Source organism: Chelonoidis abingdonii, chromosome 2 (assembly GCF_003597395.2).
Source record: "Chelonoidis abingdonii isolate Lonesome George chromosome 2, CheloAbing_2.0, whole genome shotgun sequence".
NCBI lineage: Eukaryota > Metazoa > Chordata > Testudines > Testudinidae > Chelonoidis > Chelonoidis abingdonii.
Window position 1 is genome coordinate 81,376,269 of NC_133770.1, and position 11,753 is coordinate 81,388,021.

The 11,753-nt window shown below is 41.9% G+C and overlaps 1 protein-coding gene across 2 annotated transcripts in view; it reads right to left on the reverse strand.

The window, feature by feature from the left end:
• SNRK (SNF related kinase) overlaps positions 1 to 4,161 on the reverse strand; it is an 87,993-nt gene extending 83,832 nt beyond the window's left edge. The window contains exons 1-2 of one of the 2 annotated variants that reach the window (XM_032784129.2): positions 3,920 to 4,129; positions 1,995 to 2,101 (exon numbers count right to left, since the gene is read on the reverse strand). The gene's annotated coding sequence lies outside the window, so the exon portion shown is untranslated. Of the gene's footprint in view, positions 1 to 1,994; positions 2,102 to 3,919 lie in introns of both variants that reach the window. The other variant, XM_032784128.2, reaches the window with a different exon arrangement.
• Between the last annotated feature and the right edge of the window lie 7,592 nt (positions 4,162 to 11,753).

The following is an 11,753-nucleotide window of genomic DNA, read 5'->3' on the forward strand; positions in this document are numbered from 1 at the left end:
GGCTTTTCCTGTCTACCTGGCCAGTGCATGCAAGTTCAGATGGCGTTCCAGAGCAGTCACAATGGTGCACTGTGGGATACCGCCCGGAGGCCAATACTGTCGAATTGTGGCCACACTCACCCTAATCTGACATGGCAATACTGATTTCAGCGCTACTCCCCTCGTCGGGGAGGAGTACAGAAATCGGTTTCAAGAGCCCTTTATATCGATATAAAGAGCTTCGTTGTGTGGAAGGGTGCAGGGTTAAATCGGTTTAACTCTGCTAAATTCAGTATAAACGCATAGTGTAGACCAGGCTTAAAATGAAAGAGAGATCTTGTCCATTAGTGATTAGTAAAGATTGCATGCCACCTTCTTTTTGCAACAAGGTTCTCAACCCTATCATCCTGGCCAGATTTCTGTGTGGGTGTCTACATTTTGACTAGCTGTATTCTCTGAAATTTCAACTAAATACACAAATTTTCACATGCTTGAGATGTTGTGTACTATTGTCATGTGCTCTTTAAACAGTAGCTACTTTATACTACAGATGTGGTTGCATTTCAATGTTAATCACATTTCAGAAGTAACTTGGAAAGGCTCTATAAATGTAACACACTAATGCAACCACCACTTAAGTTGTTATCTTACCTTATAGTATTTATTTATTTGCTGCACACAGTAAGTTCAGCTCTGTACAGAACATACAGAAGAATATGTCCCTGCCCCAGGAACTTACCCTCTAAAATAACACAAACCACCTGTTGATTGGATGCACCACTGTACAGCAAAAAAGTTTTTTAATTATTATAATAATGCCATAATAATCCAGGAATTTCTTGGAGTGCGGGACAGTTGGGGGGTATTACTGGTAAGTAAGTGTGTTTTGAGGACATATATGAAAGAGGAAAGAGATGAAGCTTGCAGCACCATGACAGCAAGGATATACTAAGCATAAGGGACAGCATAGAAAGAGAGGCAGAAAAGCAAGAAGGATAAAGAGAAAGTGGTCAGACATAAGGTGTTGGAAGAGGGAAGGGAGCAAGATTCAAACGAAGATGTAGACTGGAGAAGAGCTGTTTAAACTTGATTAAGAAGGCAGAAAGTTAGACGGATTTGAAGAGAAGATGAGGTGGTCAGAGCAGTGTGTGAGAAAGATTTTCTTTGTAACTTATGAATAGACTGAAGGAGAGACAGGTGAGGATTAGAGGTTTTAGTATAACAAATGCACATGTCCAGTTCAAAAATGATGTATCAATGTCTTCACGCTGCATTCACTTCAGTTACCAGAATTTAAACTGTTTGATCTACTGCACAACCAGACAAAAAAGAAAGCATTAAGTCACCTACACTGGGCACACTTAAAAAGTTCATTTCAGTTCTAACAGGACTGAAATATAAGAAATATCATTAATACTGAAATACAATTTATGTCACGCACCATACTAAGGAAATAAATTGGGTCTGTGCTGCTTTTTTTTTTTTAAAGCTTCTTTATGTTATACAAAGAATACAGGAAGGGTGTGGGGGTTGTTTGTTTTAAGATTTCCAGCTTTTTATTACCTTAAATACATCTGAAATGTCTAATCTGGTCTTCTTTGGCTTTGTGGACAGCTCTGAGGACTCATATGTTACTGCATAGTATTTTAATGTTTGATCTGTTTCAAGTCCTACAAGAACTAACAGTCATTGCTACTCACTATAAATCAATTGACTCCTCAGTCCCAGGAGCTGACAATTGGAGCACATTAGGTAAAACAAAAATTCAGCTGATTTCAACAATATTTCAGTAATAATCAGTTCCTTGGTGGCACATTTCTTGCAATATGCACTTAACCCTTTTGTAATCTATAAATCAGTCTCAACACACATCTTTAAATTCCACTTTACTACGATTCTTATTTTCTTCCTCCCCCTACACAGAAAAAAAAGTCTAAAAGCATTCCCCATAAAAATCTATACAACTAAGTAGCAGGTACACCACAGAGGGAGGGTATAAACAGATCTCTACTCACATCATTTGGATGCAATTTATCCACACTAGTAAATGGCTACAAGTCTTAGATCACACTTCCATTGTTTCAGGAACTGCTCTGGTACCACTGAGGAAGTCACTTGAGTTCTAACAGGATGCACAGAGTGGGAGGACGGATGTAAAATTGTCCAGTAACGAGCAAACATTTTTATACTCCAATTTAAACCTTTCTCCCTTCGGTAACCTTTGTGTATGCAGAAAGCGCCCTTCCACAGATGCTCTAGTTATCATATGTACCAGTAAAAAAATCTAGTTGGAGATAAGTCAAGTTTGTCTCCAGCATCCCTCAGGTCACTACAGAATTTTTCCCTTTATGTGAAGGATAAACAACACTTCCTTATTTACTTCCTCCACACCATTCATGATTTTATAGACCTCTATCATATCCTCTCCCCTTAGGCAATGTCTACACTAGCACTTACATCAGCAAAACTTTTCTCACTCAATAGTGTGAAAAAACCAACTCCCTAAGCCTCATAAGTTTTGCCGGCATAAGTGCTCTCGTGCACAGTGCTACATCAGCAGAAAACACTCTTCTGCAAACACAGCTAGGGCTGCTTGTTGAGCTGGTTTTATTATGTCGGCAGGAGAGCTCTCTCCTGTAGTCATAACACAACTGCATGAGTGATCTTACAGCTGTACTTGTAATTGTAGACATGGCCTTAGTCATCTCTTTTCTAAGTTGAACAGTCCCAGCCTTTTTAATCTCTCCTCATACAGAAACTGTTCCATACCCATAATAATTTTTGTACAAGGGCAACATTTTCCAATTCTAATACATCTTTTTGAGATGGGATAATCAGAATTGCACATAATGTTCAAGATACCATGGATTTTACCATAGTTACCCTAGGACTTCATGAATAACTGAAACCACTAAAACAGATTTAAAAAGACACATTTCATCAATGGATGTAGTTAGTGGGGTGGCTTCTGGGTGTCAGAACCTAGCCATTAAGATCCATAACAGCCATTCTCCAGGACAGGGCTACTTGTCAAATTAATTTCTATAGTAACCTGGAAACAGCAGTTCAATGAAATACTGTTATTGGCATGACTATGCAACTGTTGCCAAAGGATAAGAGACAGCTACAGTTTGTCTGTCAGAGGTACTCCCTCTAAGCAAAGAAAGAATGCCAGCTCATGTGCTGAACAAACCTGTTGGCTATGCCTCTTGTTTGAAAGAATTAGAGGCAGTATCATCCCCCAAAAATGTGCTTAAGATTATGGTTTAAGGATTTCTCTAGCTAGAAGGATTTCACCCTTTTAACACAAAACATAGAACAGGCAAACCACAATAGGTGTCCCTATCCTTCACAGGTTGTGAGGCCTGAGGATGAACTCCACCTCACTTTCTTCCCTTAGAGCCTGCTCTGCCCGTGTTTGGCATATGATAGTACCATAAATGACATACACGCGCGGGAGAAAGGGGGAATCGTCATGTCACACGCGTGCGCGGGGACGAGGGGTCATCGTGTCACACACACGCGCGGCGGGACGGGGGGGGTCATCGTGTCACACACACGCGCGCGGCGGGACGGGGGGGGGTCGTCGTGGTGTCACACATACACGCGCGGCGGGATGGGGGGGTCGTGGTGTCACACACCCGCCTGCCCAGGCACTTCCAGCCCCGCACCAACCCGCACCCGGCCGGCCTAAGCCAGGAGAAGGAGACACGAGATGTGGCTCCCGCCGCCCGGGCAGCACCGACCTTCAGGCGCGGGGAACTGCCCCGCCGCTGGGCCCCGCAGCCTCCCCGGGGTGAGGCCGCCATTGCCCGGCCGGGAGGGAACCCGGGCCCCGGCGGGCAGGCCGGACCGCGGAACGGGCTCCCACCTTTCCGCCAGCCCAGCCGGGCCGGGAGCTGCGGGACACCGACCCCCCCGCGCCGCGCCAGTAACTTACCCCCGCAGCAGCGGCTCCTCCGCACGCCACCCCCCACATGGGCAGCGGCGTCTGCCCCTGTCACCGGCCGCTCCCCCCGCTGGGAGACGCGGGGCAGCGAAACAGCGGCGGGAGCGGCTCGACCTGTGCCCGCGCCCGGCGTCGCCCGCCTGCTCCGTCCCCGGCTGCTACCGCTGCGGCGACTCCGAGCGCGACGCACTGACAACAACGGCCGGCGGCTCCCGAGACCTGGGGGCGGGGCCGGGGAGGGGCAACCGGCACAGAGAAAGGGTCGCCGCTGCGCATGCGCCGGAGGGAGGTGCCACAGTCGTGCCGTCACACCCCGGCTAAGGGGCCGTGGCGGGTTGGGGAGGGATAGGGCTGGGGGAGCTGGAGGGTGGGGAAAGGCTCGGCTAGGGGAGGGATAGGGCTGGGGGAGCTGGAGGGTGGGGAAAGGCTCGGCTAGGGGAGGGCCCGGCTGAAGATGGCCAAACATTGCGGCATTGTGTTACCACGTGTTGGATCGTTACTATGGAATAAGGTATATTTACTTCATATGGTGAGATTGTCTGTGTGTAAAAGTAGGTGTGAGACTTTTAGAAGAGAAGGTAGCTCAGGTAACACAGATTTTTATAAAGGGTCCGGATGTAATCCTGGCAATTACAGACTGGTACGCTTAACTTCAGTATGAGGCAAATTGGTTGAGATTATACCAGTGGTCCCCAACCTTTTTTGTCTGGCGGGCGCCAGATGATGAGCCACGGAGGACTGTGGTGGCGGACGAGCATCTGCCCAAATGCCACCGACGAGCAGCGTCATCCAGAGGTGTCTTTGCCAAAATGCTGCTGAATTTTGGTGGCATTTCGGTGGATTCTCAGCCAAAGGCCAGTACTCGGGCACACTTAAACGTCCCGGCAGGCGCCATGGCTCCCGCGGGCACCACGTTGGGGACTCCTGAATTATACTAAAGACCAGCATTATCAGACACATTGATGAACACGATATGTTGGGGAAGAGTCAACATGGTTTTCTAAAAGGAGATCTTGCCTCATCAATCTTTTAACATAAGAACGGCCATACTGTGTCAGACCAAAGCTCCATCTAGCTCAGTATCTTCTGACAGTGGCCAATGCCAAGTGCCCAAGAGGGAACAGACCAGGTAATCATCATGTGAGCCATCCCTTGTTGCCCATTCCCAGCTTCTGGCAAACAGGCCACAGCAGGAGGCTAGGGACACCATCCCTATTAGAATTCTTTGAGGGGGTTAACAAGCATCTTGATCCAGTGGCTATAGTATACTTGGACTTTCAGAAGGCTTTTGACAAGATCCCATACGAGAGGTTCTTAAGCAAACTAAGCAGTCATGGGATTAGAGGGAAGGTGCTCTCATGCATAGGCATCGACTCCATGGGTGAGTTTTTTGGGAGGGGCGGTATAGTTGTGTATATAAGACAAAGCCTTTAATATCAGGCTCGTCCCAATAATATCAGAACATCTGGTCACCCTACTGCTGTTTCACAGCTGTTAGGCAGGGGTGGGGGCGGAAAGCATTGGGAGGGAGGGGGAGAAGCGGGGATGTGGCGCACTGGGTGGGAAGAAGGAGGTGAGGAGGGGGCAGCTTGACTGCCAATGGGTGCAGAGCACCTGCTAATTTTTCTCCGTGGGTGCTGTGCACCCACTGGCAGCCAAACTCCCCCATCATTCCCCCCTGGTATAGGGTTTTGAAGCACCTTCATGCCACTCCCTCTTTTAATTGGTGTAAAGGAGTTGGAGTCAGAGTGAGGTTTTCACCCTTAGCTTCTATTCTCAGCTTTGCCACTGATGCAGTGTGTGCAAGCGTAAACCTGCTGCCAGGTCTTGTCAGTAGCAACAAGGCCAGGTTCAATATCTGGGGGTTCTTAAAACTAGAAAAACAAAACTGTCTTGAACCCCTACCCAGAAACCTGGAAAAACTAAATACCCCTCCTGACCTCCCCATTAAGCAATACTTCCTCACTCACAAGTACAGTGTAATACAAAGAAAACTTTTATTCAGGGAGGAGGGAATGCAGTATTAATTTGGAAAAACACAGCAACAATGACCAAAGTATGCAAATAATAAGTAAAACATCCTACCATACAGTAGCTTTGAAAATGTCACAAGAACTACTAATTCTTAGCATGTCAGGCTTTGATGGCATAGCAGGAACTGCAGTAAATATCCAAAGGAATCATAGAGTGCCTTTTTTTGGATGTATACCGAAAGTCTGCAAGACACAGAAGATATGAAGTAACACAATGGGAGTGGAAATTGAATGACTCAGGAAATGGGCCACCTTTCATCTCAAAGTTACTAGTCTGAATTAGGGGTGGGTAACCACAAAAAGTCATTAATCTCTGACAGCCATTCAGTGATATATGTGAAATGAGCCCATAGTCTCAGTCCAGTTGCTAGCTGACAGGAGTTCATGTTACCAAAACCAGCATAAGATAGTACAAATTGGCATCTTGGTTGGTAGCCTCAGCAAATGGGATTCATAAAGAATGAAGAATACTCTTACCCCAAAAGTATGATGTCATTATCCCTTTGGGCTGAAGCATTGCGGCATATGGTCTTCGAAGGGAAGATGGGAAAACAGTGTCCACAGGCATGCCTTAAAGTGCTTGATGTGATAAACTAATTAAACATGGTAAAGTTAGGGATGGTTCCGTAGTTGATAATTTGCATTTCATTGCAATTATGATCTAAGGCTGGGCCCCAATTATTTAAGAAGGATTCCCAATAACTCTCCTGGGAAGTCAGACTAAGGAAAACGTAGAGGCCAGTTGTGGAAATGGAGTTTCCCCAACACTGATATATTGCCATGAGTGCGATTCTGGAGTACTGTCTTTCGTTTCCTGATCTTGGAAAGTTTGAAAAGATTTCTGAGGGAGACAACACATTGCTATTCAGTGATTCCTAATGTGCCCGTCAATATTTCCCATCTAGTTCTCCATGGCCAGAAGGAAGATTAACAAAGCATAGACTCTGAAGGAAGGAGGCAATATAACATTAGTAAAGGAAATTAAGGTGAATCCTCAGGATTCTGAAGAGCAAATGCAGGAGCCATTAAAAATAAACTATAACAATTAAAAAGAACGATAACAAAGACAAAGATTATTTATATTTATTTAGCACATAATAGTTGACTAAACTAAACTGCAGGAAGTAATCAATAGTATGTTGGTTGCTCCAATACAAACAATAGCAATTAATTTTTTAAATCAGGCTTACGTCAATGTCTTTCATATAAGCAAGAAAGAAAGAAAAGTAGAATTCTGATCATATGACAAATCACTTAACCCCAATGTGTGTTACTGAGGCATAAGAGCTACTGGCTAAGATGTGACCTATATACACTACGGTGGCACTTTGTAAATGACGTATGATCAACATATCCTATTAAGGCAAATATTTAAAATCTTTTACAATATTATTAGTGTTATTTATTTTTAGGTATAAGGAAACACATGTATTAGTTAATGAAGTGGCCTCAGGACATTGTCCAAGATGCACAGTTGCTTTAACAGCATCAGTTCTTTTCATGGACCTGTCAGAAACTTTAAGTAGATACAGTGCACTGTAGAAAATGACAAGATGGAGCATGAAGATGTGTAGTTGAGTCCCTGTAATTCACATCTCAACAAACAACATAATATCATTGATTTAAAAAGGAGCAGTTTCTTAGAAAGCTTGATATGCTGGAACTGAGTCTTTGAGTGTAATTACAGTCATGCAGCAACAGTAATCTTGTCTTGCACAGGAAAAAATGTTTCATGATATAGCTAATATTTACCATAAAGGGACAGCATCAGGTAATTTATAAGCTTAACTGTTAGGTTTTGAAATATAAAAAAAGAGGGAGCTTACAAAACATAATACAAACAGAAAGGTTTGCTTTGTTTTATATTTAATCGTTTTTTAAAAAGAAGCTAAACATCCCCCTACAGTGTTGGAAATGTAAACACAAGAGCTAGTCATGAGACTAGCTAGTGTTAGTGCATGAGAACCAGAAAGTGAAAGTGAAATTGTTTCATTCTCCAAACTGAATGAAATGCTGAAAGCAAGTTAAGGTATTCAGATTCAATAATTTAAGGAGGCATTAGCTGCACTCTCTAAAAGGGTAGCAGAGCTCCTGCTGTGGCCTGTGTTCCCTAGAAGCCCTGGAGGAATTAGATCCACCTCCACCCCACCTCACTCCCAAGCTGGGCTGTGTCTTAATTTAGTCCTTTAGTTAGTTTCATTTCTTTTGTTCTGTCTCCTTCTGTAAGTGCCTTTAGGTATGTGGAATATTAGAAGAATGCAGTTGGCCTACCCTGCAAGAGTCTCATTTACAAAGTTGCCAGTAGATATACACATTTTCTCAATTCAGTCTGAAAAGGAATAATTCGATTTTCTTAAAATGACTGCAGCGATTATGGCCTTGACATTCTGAGTAGGCATTCAGTAAAGTGAAAAAGAAAAAAGGAAAGAACTGCCAGAAAGAAATATCCTTTTTTAAAAAGCAATGCAACTGCAGAGACTTCTAATTTATAACATCTGACACACATTGTAGCAGTTGAAAATTCAAACAAAGCAAAGTAATTAACCTTATACAATACCTTCTTATTTGAACAGCTAAAAGAAAACTATATTTTTTTTATGTTTCAAAGAACCTTTTACTCTTGTGTATATTCTTTAACACCCACATTCTACAAAGTGAAATAATAGTGAAAGCTACAAATTTTCTCTTTTAAATCTCCAGGCAAGGCATTTTTAATTCAAAATAAAAGGCAAAGCCAAAAGTAATTAATTAAACACAGAAATTTAAATTCCATTTCTACTTTAAAACAGTAACAACCTCTTGTCCAATCACTGTCAACTAGCATTTGTTGTCCATTTACAGCTATGATATAAAAAAAGAAACAGGATGTTTTGATTCATAACTGGGCTAGTCATTCATTTTAACGGGTTGTCAAGCTTGAAGATAAATTTGTGAATTTTTTTTTTGCATGACTGTTCTATATCTGAAATGCATGCATCACTGACATCTCGAAAGTGATGTTGACACTACTTTGATATCATACTGAGCCCTATAAGCTCTTTCCCCCACAACTACACAACTATGAATCAAAAAGAAAAATTTCTTTGAGGGCTAAAATTGAGCAAGTTATAGCATGAAGCAATTCCTCTGCCTTTGATCCAGAGAAAGTCCATGACCCTAGTTTTAGCCAGCAAAATCTGAGTGCTTCATTCTCCATTCTGTTACATCAGTTTTAAGCCAGTATAAGAGTGGAAAAATCAGGCCCTCTATTTCAACCCTTGCTTTATTTATTTATATATCAGATGGTCATATTATATATATACACACACATATATAATTAATGACCATCTGTGTAGCCATATTTGCCCCACAGACTATGACAGTATTCATTTTAGAAATGTTTTACAAGAATTTGTTTTTTAAACTTTGCTGTATTGCTTTTGATGGTGAAATTTTACTCAAAGATCTATCTTCAGGGTCAACGTTTGTTCGCACATCAGTAAAAACCCATTAATTTGAGTAAAAATCTGACTTTGGCAGACTATTTCAGCCTTTTCTTGTCCACTTCCCCTACAGTACACCATAACACGTACAATGTGCTATGCTGTAAAATGAACAAAATCTAAGGGCTTATTTTACATGATTTAACAGCCTAATATATCTTGATGTAACATCAAAGATGCATTCCCTTATAATAACCCATGCAATATTTTTAAAACCATAGTAGATTGTCAGAAATATATTTAACATCTCAGTTATAATTTACTAATATTCAAGCACTTGAAAAAGAATTTTACACTCTTATCTGCAAGAAATAAAATACTCTACTTGAGAAATAAGAAGCACATTCCTTATACGTTTGCTTGAACTAAGAAAGGGTGAGGATATTTCACAACCAATCACTCATGCAAAAAGTTTCCATACAGAGTCACGCCTGATGATTTAACAGATAGTCGTATATGTTATTTCCCTGAAACAAATCTTACAAGGAGACAAGAGAAAAGATATTTAAAGGAAATCTTTCTAAATGTTAATATCCTGTATGATGGTTCACATCATCCTATTTTCCCCATCAAATCTGTAAAATATAATTGGAGCTTAACCTGGAAAAGATTTCTTGAAGTCCTAATTCTCCCAACATTTGTTTTAAATTGCTTGTTGCGAACTCTTATTTTTAACAGCTTGTTTGAAGTGTACTGTATCATACAGTTTGCTTACATCATCCGTCTCAAGGAAACACAAGCATGAACATGTAATAAAACTGTTATGGTACTTGTTTGTGCTCTTTGCTTACTAGCTGACGAGGCAAGCAATTATACTGATCTAGCTATTAAATGCATTTATTACTTGTATTTGATTTAGTGCCACATCTGTTTCTAAGCAGGAACCATCTCGGAACAAGGTGTGGATATTTATGAGCAATAGTTCTCCAACTTCTCACTTCTATGACACCTTTGTAACCTAACATCCCAAACTCCAACTGCTTGATTCTTAAAACGTTTCATACTGTGAACCGCCAAGAGGGACTCCAGGGACCACTGATCGCACTCAGACAGCTGTTTGAAAACTACTGAGGACAAGTTGTATTTATCCTCTTCCTGGCCAACAAGATATTTTCTTCCCCTCTACATGGATTTGAGCTGACCAGCTACAGGAAGCAGAGCATATTACACCTTGCCAGATTGTGGTGCAATTGACACACTCCCCCTAGGTATCAGGGGGCTCCAGGACAAATGATGTGACTTCCGCTGCTCCAATGTGGTCTGTACCTAAGTGGCAGAATTGTGCCCTACAATCTTTTTTTCAGAGTTATTCAGGGTGCCACCTTTCTTGGATAAACTACCGATCAGCCTTTTATCCCTCAGTGGTTTCAGAAAGGATTTATGGACACTAATCTATCCAGCCTGCTTTCCTTGTAGGTTCTCTCAGAAATCTAAGGCTCTCCACATTTAACCCTACCAACCACACTTTTCAGTTGAATCACATACCTTCTAGCAATGATGTTCAGAGCTCAGTTGACTAGCTGTCAGCTGTCCAAGCTTAAAAATGCTTGGGAGTGCATCTCTTGTTTCCTAGGGAACTCCTCCTATGTCCCCTTTGTATGTTCCAAGACACCCAGGAGATATTTCATTACAGTTACTTTTCATGTTTTTGTGCACCCCAAAGTAATCAGCACATAAAAAGTACATTTGCATTTCTTAGTCTTACAAATTTCTAAAGCAGTAAAATAAATTACTGAACATAGAAAGCTGATTTTCTTTCTGTAACATTCAAGAGCCTTCCTCTGTAAGCCAGAAACCTCGTTAACCATACCTAAGCTAATCCATCTACATTTCCAATATGGACTACAGACCCCTACTACCTGTGCCCACACTTACCCTGTTGACCTGTAGACCACCATTCAACTACCACATACAAGGTACAAGCAGCCTTTCTCTTGACCACCAGCTCATTATAGGCCAGAGATACCAACATCTTGTATTTTACTCTCCACAGACCCAAATCCGTCACAACCCACACTCCTAATATGGAACAGCAATCACAATCGCTCACTTCTTATGTTCCATAGAAAGCCTGGAGACAGTGCCTTTCCCATCCACTGTGAGACAGAGAACTCAACCTACCCTATCCATCGTCCTGTGTATACACACTAGACCTTTTTGAAAAATGGGTTTTGTTTTCTGCACAAAATTTTCACCTCAAAAACCAAAATATTTTGGAGTTTGGCCAAAAAAATTTTTCTTTTTTTAACTAAAACTCAAAATATTATGCAGAAAACTGACACTTTTTGAGAGAAATTATGTTGTGATGGA